Source organism: Pteropus vampyrus, unplaced genomic scaffold, assembly GCF_000151845.1.
Source record: "Pteropus vampyrus isolate Shadow unplaced genomic scaffold, Pvam_2.0 Scaffold512, whole genome shotgun sequence".
NCBI lineage: Eukaryota > Metazoa > Chordata > Mammalia > Chiroptera > Pteropodidae > Pteropus > Pteropus vampyrus.
Window position 1 is genome coordinate 402,116 of NW_011889293.1, and position 14,235 is coordinate 416,350.

Below are 14,235 nucleotides of genomic sequence, written 5' to 3' on the forward strand. Positions count from 1 at the left end.
CCCTGATTCCATCTCCTTTCCCCTTTCTATTGCTTTGCCCGTGTAAATGCTTCTGTAATTTCGCTAAGAGGAGGGGGAGATACGCATTTTCGCCTTGCGGTGTTAACGTCGGAGAAGCCCCTTCGGTGAGCTTTCCATCACGGAGCGTGTGGTTATACAGCACTTAAGTTTTTTAAAGCACAATATGATTGGAGAAGAAAGGATAAATTCCATGGTCCTAATGTCCAGGCTCAGTCAAAAGAGCTGCGCTCACTTTGTGCCCGCTGGGCCCGCATGTCCTTATAGCCCTTTGTCCTCTGATGAAGGCCCAAAGGAAAGGCGTGGCCTGCGAGGAGGTCAGCAAACTTCTGCTGTGTGACCAGGCCCTGACCACACCTGGAGCGACCTTACCTGTGTTTATGGGTTTAACAGTGCTGCTGTGTACTTCCCTAGGACTGTTTTCATACGCGCATTTGCCTGATTCTGTAGCCTCTGTTTGAACCATAATTCTTGTGATGGCGTCTGTCCTCTCTCCATGGCGTGGCCCTTCTTCCCTCTGGCGTGGCCACCGATTACACTGATCCAAGTTAGAGGTGCAGGAGGAGGTGCTCATTCCCCAAGGGGACCGATCTACTTAATAGCAAAAGTCAAAATGACGTTTGCTATAGCTTCTGGCTTCAGTTTTGCAAACGGGTTTACATGCAGTGGAGGTGAAATTCACTGAGACCAAATCGGTTTCCAGGAAGCGTGTAAAGTCCTTATCCCTTACACCCGCACCCTCGGCACTGTGCAAGGAGCCAGCAGCGCGGGTGCAGGCAGAGTACGGGGCAGGTGGGCCAGAGTCCGCCCCCAAAGCCGCTCCCCCGGAGCAAGTCAGCCAAGCAGGACGTGTCGTGTCTCACTGCGTTTCACGTGTGGAGCTTTGACAATCTAATAAACAGCGTCATGCACGAGCGAGACGCAGAAACCAAGCTCTCTGCGAACCTTGTTTCGCTGCCCTTGACGCTGCTTGTCATCTTCTCTGCTCGAGCGTTGCTGATTCCCAGGACCCGCCGTGCGCAGTGCGTGGGCGTGGACTTTGCAGAGTGCCCACCCAGCTGCTGCCTCGTCGGCCTGGCGAGCCCCACTGGGCAGGTCCCACGGGGGAAACTGAGGGCTGGGGTGGTGGAGGCACTCCACAAACACTTCGACGAGAAAACGAAAGCTGCTTCCCCTGCGCTGATGGATGAACGTGCGGGCGATGGGAGTGGGCGGACGCGAGAGCTTCTCAATCCTGAGTCCCATTCGAGGGTGAGCCCAGAGAACCTGCTGGGCGCCCTCTGCGCTGGCCGGGCCTGGGAGGCCGTCTCGTGCAGAGTCTTGGTCACTCTGGGGAGGAGGACGTTATAGAGTTTATGTCCTCAAGTCTCCCAGCTAAGAGACGGGGGGTTAGGGGGTTGGGGGGTGCGGGGGCAGGTGGGGGGCAGGGGAAGAGTAAGACAAAGGGGAGCATACACGCACATTTCAAATGATTTGATAGGAAAATGTTCGTTTTGTCTTCGCTTGGGAAAAATGAACCCGCATCGCTGCGTTGGCGGGACAGACCGGGTCCAGGGGTCCGCAGGCTGTGAGCTGCTCGTCTCCACAACCCATGGGAGCAGGTCTCACACGGGAGCGGAGCCCGGTCCCCGCGCTTCTCTTAGACTGGACTCCGGCCGCTGTGTGGGAACCTCAATGATGCTGACCAGGATAATTTTTCGTGGTGACAAACACAACAGCATCCAGCTAGAGGAGATGGCAGGTCTGGGGTGTGGCCTCGGCTTGTCGCTTTTGCCCAGTGCCCAGGTCACCGATGCTGGTGCCGCTGGCTCAGGGACAACACCAAGATCCACGGACGCGCGTCACCTCGTTTAGCCGAGCGCCCCGCAGGCCAGCAGCGCCTTGTCTCCCCTTCTCCGTCGAGAAAGCTCAGGCGAGAGGGTGTAAGGGACCTGTCAGCAGTCTGCTCCGAGTGGCTCTTCCTCTGGAGGCCGTGACCGGAACCAGCACTGCGGCCCACGGCACAGGAGGGCCACGCGCGGCCAGGCACGGCGGTCCCCAGGCCAGGGCGCGGGCGGCCAACTGGGCCGCCGCTGGCCTCAGCGTGGACGCCGCCTCAGCAAAGGTTTCTGAGCGGAAATTCCTATCCGCCTACGTCCGCGAAGGCCTGAACCTCACCCTTGTCCTGAATAATAAGCCGGGCGGACACAGTGGCCGGGGGGGTCACAGCCGCTGTTCCCCGCTCTCCGGCGGCGACTCTGCTCGCCGGACGCTCCGCTCCGCCGTTCGCGTCGCGTTTCTCTCTCGCTGCGTCTCCTCGCGCTGCGTGTGGCTTTGGTTCGCGAGCTCGCGTCTGGCCGAGTTCGCCCCTCTGGCCGAGCATCTCTCCCGGGTTCGGTTTTGGGCCGTGCTGTGGTTCCGGGCTGTGCGTCAGTCAAGGCCCCCCAGAGAAGCAGAGACGGCAGATTTGCTGTGAGACGTCGAATCTCGCAGTCGTGGAGTTCAGTTCCCGTGATCTGTCATCGGCAAGCTGGACACTCGGAGCTGGCGGTGTCGTCCGAAGGCCGGAGAGCTGGTGGTGCAGACTCAGGTCTGGGTCTGAAGGACGCAGAACCAGAGGCGGTGACAGCATAGGTCTCAGTCCAAGGGCAGCAGAAGGGCGGAGCCCCAGCTTAGCGGTAGCCAGAGAGGGCGGGAGGACGCTCCCGTCCCGTCTTTTCTGTCCAGACCCTGGGCGAGTCGGGTGACGCTGGCCACACAGGGGAGCATGCCCCTCTGTTACTCCGTGTCCTCCAGAAATGCCCTCACGACACCCCTAGACCAGTTCGCAGCCAAGCACGCGGGCCCCCGTGGCCTCGTCAAGTTGACACGCGAAGTTACGCATCGCAGGACGGTGGAGGTGTTTCAGTTGCCCTCGAGAGTGGCGCCGGGTTGTGTCCGCCTCAGTCTGCAGCCAGCATCCTGGGGTCGGTGTGACGGTGACCTCCACTCACCTGCTGGCCTATAAAGGGATTCCTCTGGTGGCGAAGGTGGCCGTGGATTTTACATACATGTGCAAAATATGTGACCTCTCGTTTCAATGTGTCTGGAGAGTGGCGAGGAGGGAGGTTCCCTGGTGTTTCCCTCGTGACCTGCACCCATCGACTCCAGGGGACAGTGACCAGTGAACAGAGCACGGTCCAGGCTGTGTTGACCTGCAGAGGGCCTCGCCGGCTGCAGCGCTGGCAAGCCGTGATGAGGGGTTTTAAGTCAGGGACGCGGGCGAGGTATGTGTCGCTGGCCTCCTGGGTGCTGACCCTCCTGAGGTCGTGTCCACGGCAGCACCTCCGTCACCCTGCCTGCGGGCTCCAGCTCCCTCACTGCTCGGGCACACCCACACAATTGTCACCTTTTTACCTGGGCCACGCGAGTCTCTTTACCTGGAAACCACAGAGTCTATGTGTAAGAGTAAGAAATTGGTGTATTTAAGTTTCTAAACACTTCGAGTTTTCCGGAGCCGCTCCTGTGTGGGAGACGGAGTGTCCCGGGAGTGGTCAGCTCACGGACAGGAAGCACAGCTCACCCCCCGGCCTTGCCTTTCCGCCTCCGTTTGCCCCGGCTGCTGCTTCACGGAGCTGCTCTGCAGTGTCGGAGAAAAACGACATGAAGTCGGAAGCGCAGAGGCCGCCCACCCTGCTTTCTGACAGTCTGAGGTGCACCTGGAAAACGCGGCTGACCCTGCAGCTTCTTTTGTATAAGGAGGTGGCTTCACATACTGACCCGGAGTCATGGCCAGCTGGTCGAACATTTCTTCACGAGCCTTGTCTGTCATGTCACATGTCAGTGGAAGCTGCTGGTAAACAGTTCCTGAAAAGTCTCTGTAGTAATGTTTATTGGTATTCACCCAGAACTTCCAAATAAGTTTAGTTTCCATAAAAAAATAGCTTTTAAAATTCCTTAATTTTGCCACTCGCAAGAGCAATCAAATGATAAAACTCACTAGAATAAATTATTAATAAATACAAAGTATGTAAATACAATTAAAACACTTTACTGAGGGCCATAAAACATTACTGGAATAAACAAAAATGTATACTTGGTAATGCTTGTCTGAGTAATTCTCCTTTTCCATTAAGTGACAATGACAGAACATTGTAATAATGGTCCATTCACCTCAAATCAGTTTATAAATTTAGTGGAAATTTTACTTTAATTACAATGAATTCTTTGGCAACTTGACAAAATAATTCCAAAATGATTTCAGGAAAAAATTACCCGAGAAATTGAAAAAGAAGAGTAATAATGAGGTCTTTCTTATAAAAATAATTGCTAAAATAAATTGTAAAGTGACTATAATCAAAACGATACGACTCCTGCTCGCATAAAAGGGTCTATATAACAGAACGTTTACATGCTGTCAGCATAAGAATCGAACACTTAATTTAACATCAATTGGATACATATTTTGCCTTTTAGAACATTTGACATGTCAGATCATTTGGGAAACATATACAGTAAATACAATGGCAAGTTTAACAATTAGAAAAAAATTACCTTAAATGCATACTTCACATCACGCAGACCATACCTTGAAATAAGCTGCATGTGGGCAAAACTGTTCAATGCTGAAAAATCGATACAATTAAGAAAAAAAGGTAATTATTTATCTGAATCTGGAGTGGGAGGAAGAAGGACTTTCTAATCATTGAGGAATTATAGGTTTACTCTATAAAGATAAAATCATCAGAAAGTAATATAAGTAGAATCAAATCAAGTGAAAACTCGAGCGAATACATAGTTAATTCCTTAACATATAAAGCTCCTAAAATCGATTTTATAATGATGAACACACCAGTAGAAAAATGGAATGACAAGAACAACAAATAGGCCTGAACCTCGCCCTTGTCCTGAATAATAAGCCGGGCGGACACAGTGGCCGGGGGGGTCACAGCCGCTGTTCCCCGCTCTCCGGCGGCGACTCTGCTCGCCGGACGCTCCGCTCCCCCGTTCGCGTCGCGTTTCTCTCTCGCTGCGTCTCCTCGCGCTGTGTGTGGCTTTGGTTCGCGGCTCGCGTCTGGCCGAGTTCGCCCCTCTGGCCGAGCATCTCTCCCGGGTTCGGTTTTGGGCCGTGCTGTGGTTCCGGGCTGTGCGTCAGTCAAGGCCCGCGGAGAAGCAGAGACGGCAGATTTGCTGTGAGACGTCGAATCTCGCAGTCGTGGAGTTCAGTTCCCGTGATCTGTCATGGGCAAGCTGGACACTCGGAGCTGGCGGTGTCGTCCGAAGGCCGGAGAGCTGGTGGTGCAGACTCAGGTCTGGGTCTGAAGGACGCAGAACCAGAGGCAGTGACAGCGTACGTCCCAGTCCAAGGGCAGCAGAAGGGCGGAGCCCCAGCTTAGCGGTCGCCAGAGAGGGAGGGAGGACGCTCCCGTCCCGTCTTTTTGTTCTGTCCAGGCCCTGGGCGAGTCGGGTGACGCTGGCCACACAGGGGAGCATGCCCCTCTGTTACTCCGTGTCCTCCAGAAATGCCCTCACGACACCCCTAGACCAGTTCGCAGCCAAGCACGCGGGGCCCCGTGGCCTCGTCAAGTTGACACGCGAAGTTACGCATCGCAGGACGGTGGAGGTGTTTCAGTTGCCCTCGAGAGTGGCGCCGGGTTGTGTCCGCCTCAGTCTGCAGCCAGCATCCTGGGGTCGGTGTGACGGTGACCTCCACTCACCTGCTGGCCTATAAAGGGATTCCTCTGGTGGTGAAGGTGGCCGTGGATTTTACATACATGTGCAAAATATGTGACCTCTCGTTTCAATGTGTCTGGAGAGTGGCGAGGAGGGAGGTTCCCTGGTGTTTCCCTCGTGACCTGCGCCCATCGACTCCAGGGGACAGTGACCAGTGAACAGAGCACGGTCCAGGCTGTGTTGACCTGCAGAGGGCCTCGCCGGCTGCAGCGCTGGCAAGCCGTGATGAGGGGTTTTAAGTCAGGGATGCGGGCGAGGTATGTGTCGCTGGCCTCCTGGGTGCTGACCCTCCTGAGGTCGTGTCCACGGCAGCACCTCCGTCACCCTGCCTGCGGGCTCCAGCTCCCTCACTGCTCGGGCACACCCACACAATTGTCACCTTTTTATCTGGGCCACGTGAGTCTCTTCACCTGGAAACCACAGAGTCTATGTGTAAGAGTAAGAAATTGGTGTATTTAAGTTTCTAAACACTTCGAGTTTTCTGGAGCCGCTCCTGTGTGGGAGACGGAGTGTCCCGGGAGTGGTCAGCTCACGGACAGGAAGCACAGCTCACCCCCCGGCCTTGCCTTTCCGCCTCCGTTTGCCCCGGCTGCTGCTTCACGGAGCTGCTCTGCAGTGTCGGAGAAAAACGACATGAAGTCGGAAGCGCAGAGGCCGCCCACCCTGCTTTCTGACAGTCTGAGGTGCACCTGGAAAACGCGGCTGACCCTGCAGCTTCTTTTGTATAAGGAGGTGGCTTCACATACTGACCCGGAGTCATGGCCAGCTGGTCGAACATTTCTTCACGAGCCTTGTCTGTCATGTCACATGTCAGTGGAAGCTGCTGGTGAACAGTTCCTGAAAAGTCTCTGTAGTAATGTTTATTGGTATTCACCCAGAACTTCCAAATAAGTTTAGTTTCCATAAAAAAATAGCTTTTAAAATTCCTTAATTTTGCCACTCGCACGAGCAATCAAATGATAAAACTCACTAGAATAAATTATTAATAAATACAAAGTATGTAAATACAATTAAAACACTTTACTGAGGGCCATAAAACATTACTGGAATAAACAAAAATGTATACTTGGTAATGCTTGTCTGAGTAATTCTCCTTTTCCATTAAGTGACAATGACAGAACATTGTAATAATGGTCCATTCACCTCAAATCAGTTTATAAATTTAGTGGAAATTTTACTTTAATTACAATGAATTCTTTGGCAACTTGACAAAATAATTCCAAAATGATTTCAGGAAAAAATTACCCGAGAAATTGAAAAAGAAGAGTAATAATGAGGTCTTTCTTATAAAAATAATTGCTAAAATAAATTGTAAAGTGACTATAATCAAAACGATACGACTCCTGCTCGCATAAAAGGGTCTATATAACAGAACGTTTACATGCTGTCAGCATAAGAATCGAACACTTAATTTAACATCAATTGGATACATATTTTGCCTTTTAGAACATTTGACATGTCAGATCATTTGGGAAACATATTCAGTAAATACAATGGCAAGTTTAACAATTAGAAAAAAATTACCTTAAATGCATACTTCACATCACGCAGACCATACCTTGAAATAAGCTGCATGTGGGCAAAACTGTTCAATGCTGAAAAATCGATACAATTAAGAAAAAAAGGTAATTATTTATCTGAATCTGGAGTGGGAGGAAGAAGGACTTTCTAATCATTGAGGAATTATAGGTTTACTCTATAAAGATAAAATCATCAGAAAGTAATATAAGTAGAATCAAATCAAGTGAAAACTCGAGCGAATACATAGTTAATTCCTTAACATATAAAGCTCCTAAAATCGATTTTATAATGATGAACACACCAGTAGAAAAATGGAATGACAAGAACAACAAATTCACAAAACAACCACAATGAAAATAGTCACTAAAACTTAAACATTTAAAATACTGGCTTTTTAAAAGTGTAAATTAAAACAATGATATGATTTTTTTCTCCCCACCAAACTAACACTCAAAACATATCAATAGTGCTGATGAGGATGAAGGGCACTGGGCAATCTCATGTTTGATGGAAATTCAAACAGAATCTTTCAGGAGGGCAACTTGGTAATGCTTGTCTGAGTAATTTTCCTTTTCCATTAAGTGAAACACATGAAATCACCAGTATTCGATCATTTTGACCTACAAAAATGGCAATTTCACATGATTGAACCTACTTAGGATAATCATCTAAGGAGAATGGGACCAAGATTTAAGAGTATGAGATTTCCGCGGTAGCATTACTTACAGAAAATTTAGAAGCCAAATATAAACGAGTTAATAAAATAAATCTAGGCGGTGAGATACTATGCATCTACTCCGATTTTTTTGCAAACTGTGATCCTGGATTGGATTCTGGACTGGAAAAAGAGTAATAGCTATAGAAGCAATATTAGGATAACTGAAAAAATTTAAAAATACATTAGATAATAGTATTTGTACCAATGTCCAGTTTCTGGATTTTGATAAATTATACTGTGATTTCTTAAGAGAAGATTCTTCTTAGGAAATATGCCCTGAAGTATTTGGGGATAAAGAAGCATGATACTCTCAGCTGGTTTGGGGAAAAAAGTATATGTTTCTTCGAACTTACCTTGAAGTTTTCCTCCAAGTTTGACATTTTATTAAAATAGAAAGTTACAAAAATTTCTCCAAAATAAAAATCATGTTTTCACTTTAATGATATGAAAACATTCTTTCTATATGTTTAAGTAAAAAGAGCAATAAAGTCTACCACGCTAACGGGCTATCTAGCTATCACTCTACACATATCTAGTTCTCCATCTGTCCGTGAAGATTATTGATATAGATATCATTGGAAAGATGTTCACAACATGCTAATAACGTTTGTTTTTTATGAGTGATGAACTCACATTGCAATTTCTTCCTACGCTTTTCTACACTTTCTAAATTTTCCAAGTATAGGAAGGCATAGGGATACAATTCCACTTAGGGGGAAAAAAAAAGGGAAAAAATCTTTTTTCCTTTTGTAATTTGGTGATTCCGCGCTTTGACCTACGTGTCATAGACAAGACTATTTTGAGCGTAGTCTCATAGATGAGAAGTACAAGTCACAAACCGGGTTCGCAGTGGGACTCTGACAGATGCTCAAAGCTGTCCTGACCTCACTGTTTAAACGGGTGACGTATCGCAGAGTGGTCAGGGTGGGTGTCCCGCAGAGGTCCCAGGGGTCTCCAGAGCAAGCCGTAATTGTGCAGCACCTGCTTCCCTTGTGGGACTCCAGGCTGTGGTGTCGGGAAGCTACCGAATGTCAGTCACAGAGGGCGAAGGTCTTGTCATTTGTTCTACACACTGAAGACATGGGGCAGGAACAGTGGGAAGCTGGTCTCAGGGAACCCTGAGAAAGAAGGGGCCGGAGATGGAGAATAAGAGTTTATCTAGCTCTACACACATGGGGAAGCCCGGAATTGGGTAAACTGTGAGTCTGTAGTGACTCTTATTCCGTTTCTCTAAGACCAGCAGCAGCAGCAGCAGCGAATCTAAGACTACTCACGTGACGTCACTCACACAGTCTCACTGTGCCTTTGCGCGTCTCTCTTCCAACCCCAGTTTTTTGCTTTTTCTCTTTTTTCCTGCTCCCTGGATAGGCAGGATCAACGACAGGATCAACCAGAAATGTTAACGGCGGTCCTAGATTTTCTAGCTCATTGTAGGGGTCAGTTCAAACCCTAGTACCTAATAAGAGAACAGTGAGCGAGCCAGGTTGTCCCTGGGTGCCAGCGGTCACGGTTAGACCATTATCCTTCTAAAATGACCCAGTGGGGCTATTCGTGTCCTGCTCGGTGTCTGCTCCCCACTTTCTGCTTTATAACTTTGTTCAGATGACACTCAACATGTCCCCAGATTTAGGGTGCTGTCTGGAATTTACGTTACCCAGTGGGGCAGGGAGTTCTCCCAGGAGCCATTATAGGTCCATGGGTGGGGGCCAAGATCTCAGTTGGCTCGATCAGACGTAGAGCCTGGTTTGGGAGGAGGTTTTCCCCTCGCTCTCTTCTGCTGGCCGTGAACAAGAATACACGTTGCCGTGATGGCCGCAGCCACGAGCCTGGGGAAGAAACTGATATTGGGCCAGGAGAGTGGAGAGATGAGAAGCAGCTGGACCCGCGGCTCCTTCGCCACCGGCCCGTGCCACCCCTGACTTCTCTGTGTCTCCAGTCACGTGAGCTGATACGCTCCCATCGTCTGAGCTCCTTTGAGCTACGATTTCTGTTATTTGCAGCCAAAAATATTCTACTTGAATCAAACACCACTACGACATACCTGGGTGGTAGGTTGAATGGTGGCCCTCACAAGGATAGGCCATGTTCCAGCCCCCAGGACCTGTGAGGGTGAGCTTACTTTGAAAAGGGGTCATCGCAATGTAATTAAGCATCTTAAGGTGAGATTATCTTGCACAGCTCCATAGCAAAAACAAATGATCCAATTGAAAGATGGGCAGAGGAAACGAATAGACATTTTTTCCAAAGAAGACGTACACATGGCCAACAGATACATGAAAAAGTGCTCAACGTTAGCGAAACACAAATCAAAATCACAGCATCACCTCCTACCTGTGAGAATGGCTATCATTGAAAGGGCCAGAGACGAGCGTTAGTGCAGATCAGAGTGACGAGGCCCCTTGCGCACCGTTGGTGGGAACGTAAATTGGTGCAGCCACTACGTGAAACGGTACGGAGCTTCCTCTAAAAATTCAAAATAGAGCTGCCACGCGATTGAGCAATCCCACTTCCAGACACGTATCCGGAAAACACGGAGACGGAAATTCGAAGAGACGTCTGCTCTCCCGGGCTCACTGCAGCAGCATTCACGGGCCCCAAGACACGGAAAGGAGCTGCGTGTCCGCCAGCGGATGGATGGACGAAGAAGACGTGGCACGTCGTGCGGGACGGACTCCTGCCCTGAGATGCACTCTGCTGTTTGCGACAACGCGGGTGAACCTGAGGGCGTTATGCTCACGGAAATAAGTCGAACGGGAAGACAGCTACTGCATGGCATCACTTATCCATGGACTCCGAGAAAGCCGAACCCCCGGAGGCGGAGGGTGGAGCAGTGGCACCGGGAGCCGGCGGGACGGGCCCGGGGGAAGGCGAGAGGCCCGTCAAAGATCCGGTTTCCAGCTACGAGATGAATAGGTCCCGGGGTTGTCGGGGACGGCCTGGCGACTGTGCTTAATCACACTGTACTGTGGACTTGACAGTCGCTGAGAGGGCAGCTTGCAAATGTCCTCACCCCCCGAAAGAAATGGCAATTGTGCAGTGTGAGGGAGGCCTTAGCTGGCAGGGGGGCGTTTGGCGCCGTATCAGTGTATCAGATCAACACGCCGTCACCTCCCACTCACACGCTGTCACGGGTCAAGCCCCTGTCAGTGACGCCGAGGGAGAAAGGCCAGCTCGTCCTGGATTGCGCGTTCAGTCCCGTGCCCAGCGTCTGTCTTCGTGGGAGACAGACCCTCATGGGGAAGAGCACCATGCGACGACGAGGCAGCGGCTGGAGCCCCCAGGAGCTGGAAGAGGCAGAGAAGGACCCTCCTCTAGAGCCTCCGGAGGCAGGGGCCCCGCTGGCACTCTGGCGTCACATTTCTGGTCTCCAGGACTGCGAGAGGATAAGAAGTCACCGAATTTATGGTAATTTGCTCCAGCAGCCCCAGGAAGCAAATACATATCCTGAGTGAGAGATGAGCTTTAACGAACATGTAAACTTAGCACAGAGCCGGGAGCGGCAACGGTTGACGTCCGTCCTCCCTGCCCTGCGGGCCCCGCCCCCGCCCCCACCAGCCGTGAGCCCCGCCGCGGGCGCTCCTGCCTGCCTTTTCGGCCCCTCTTCCCATCAGCATCTTCGATGTCACCCGTCTTTCTGGTGTCCTGTCTTTCTCTAAATTTCTCCGTGGATTCTGTGAGGTGTTGGAGACTCATATTCTAAAACCTCACGTGTTGCGGTTTTCGGTTACATCGAGGACAACACCGGTGCAGAGAGACGGTATGAGCTGATCAAAACGGGGAAGAAAGAACTGAAAATCTCTGGCATGATTATTCAGGGGAGATTTTCTGGTAGACTTATGTTGGAATTCTTTCAATAAATTCATTTTACAGACTCTTAAGAGAGAGCTTTTAAATGAATGAAAATATTACTCGAATTTTAAATTCAGCCCATTAAGTCATCACTCACACCGTTGTCACATCGCGTGTTTACTGTTAACGACACACGCGCATCTAAAAGAGAAAGGGCGCAGGAAAGCTATCTGACTGCGTGTTTTGGGTGATCTCAGCCAAATGCTTGTCAAGATTTACCCTCAGTAGCTGAGGCGGCGCTGGGGCTCTTAGAAATGCACGTGGGCAATAGAAGGACGCGACATACAGCCTTCGGCCATGCGACGAGATGGAAGACGCAGCCACGGCCACCAAGCGAGAAAGAACGTGACTTCCTTACGCGTGTCCCTCGTCCATGTTCCTCCGCCTGTGGGTCTTTTGTTTCCCTGATACAGTAACTCAGCCGCCGGCTCCGATCCCGTTCCTTCGTTCCTGATTTTACTTTCTCCCCGCTTCCTTCTTCGCACGCCCTCCGGATGCCCTTGGATTTAGCTCTGCCTCCCGCGTCTCGAAGGCCGGCATCTCTGATCGCCACCCTCCGTTCTCTCTCTCAGCTGATCCCGGCTCTTCGGTGCGACCTCCAGCTCGACCCATAGAGTGTTTTTGTGCAAATCAGAAAAGGGGACCCCTTTTGGACAGACATTGGAACAGTCCCCCCTCTACGTGGCCACAGACCCACAGCCTCATCCCTTTGGCTGGCCTCCTTTGTGCGAAGCAAAAATGCCGCAGTCACTTGGCACCCTGCTACGGCTCCCTTGCTGTCCCTTTTCTCAACTCACCAGGCTGCACTGGCCCTCACTAGCCCGTCTACCACTGGACCCCTCGATCCACCTTTCGGATACGCTCTTCGTGGTGAGTCCGGTTCCTCTTCCTCCTTGCCGTGGCCTTGCGGGACCACAGCCAGGGTGTCGAGGGTCTGTCTGTCCGACGTTCTGCTGGCTCTGTAGCCCGGTAGGGAGGCCTGACGGTTCCCAGGGGTCCTTTTCCCCGAGCTCGATAGGCAGCTGCGGAACAAATGGACGCATCGTTCCCCCGAACCCGCCCGTCGCTCGCTCCCGCGCCGCGTCCCCCGCCCGCCGCGGCATTTGCAGAGTCGTAAGCGCCGGAGCGCGGGCATCCATCGGGCCCCACGCGGCCAGGCTCGGTCAGCTCGGCGCTGAGGGGCAACCTTTACCTCGTGTCATAGGTCACGTGCCCCGAAGCCCCCGCCTTTCTCACGCTCCCACTTGGGTGTCCGCTTCGGGGGCCAGGACGTCTTCTACGTGACCAAAACCCCCTTTCGGGACCTCGAGGCCATCGGAGCCCCTCCGGCTTCTGGGTTCTCCATCCTCAGGCAAACTGACCTCCTTCACGCCTCAGAAGACGAGGGTCCCTTCTCCTCTAGTGCACTCGCCTCTACTCACGCCATCAGTCAAAGCATCGGCCATCTCCTCTGCAGCCGGGCTGGCCACGCTTCTCTTCGCCGCGTCCCGTCGCTGTGACCTCGTGGGTCTGCCCGCCATCTCATTTTCCCACGCCGGTTCCGCTTACCTGCTGCTCCCGCAGCTTCCCCTCGGCGTGTCGCTTGTTCACGTGCTATGTCTTCACCCCTGACACGTGCTGCTGAGACAGTCCTTCAAAACTCCCCACGAACGAAGCCATCGAAGGCTCACTGGTTGTTGACACAGAACGGATGCCAAATCCTGTGGCCTGTCCTTCTGGGTTCAATAGAAAACTACAGCCTTAGCTCCCGTAATCCATGCTCTCGTTTTTACTACAGCTAAATATCAATATTTTTTTCTCTTTGAATCATGCCCATGATCGAGCTTCTGGTTTAAATCACGTGTAGGCATTATGCGAAGTGCCTTTTTCCCTTCAGTATCCGCAGATCAGAATGTTTTTCACCCTCCACAGCAAAGAGGAGCTAAGCCAGTGCTTTATCTTCCCAGCGAAAAGTGGCCTCTGCCGTTTTTGAATTTACACGCTGGCTCATTACCTCTTTCTCGTGGTTTAGTTTGTATATGTATGTCTCATCTCCCTTCGGGCTACTTTGTCAGAATATTTTTAAAAACATAAATATCCTGTGTATCCTAATTTTGATTCTAAGAAATCGTTCTAAAGAAATAATTGTGAATGAAGACGAAGATTTAGGTAACACTTTAAATGCAAGTATATATTTTTCTTACACCAAAAACCTTTTTCCTAATGTCGTTAATTATATTATTTGTGTGTGTGTGTGTGTGTGTATACATATATATATATTTCAAAATAATAATATAACTGAAAAGATAGAGACAGTGATTTATGATTACTTTCAGATGTTTTTGGCTTTGAAATACATCCCTTTAGGAATACAGCATCGAAATACTGTGCTTTAGAGTTGTTAAGAATTCTTCTCTGTGCAGATAAGCCACCAGCTAGATACACTTTCGGTATTTTTT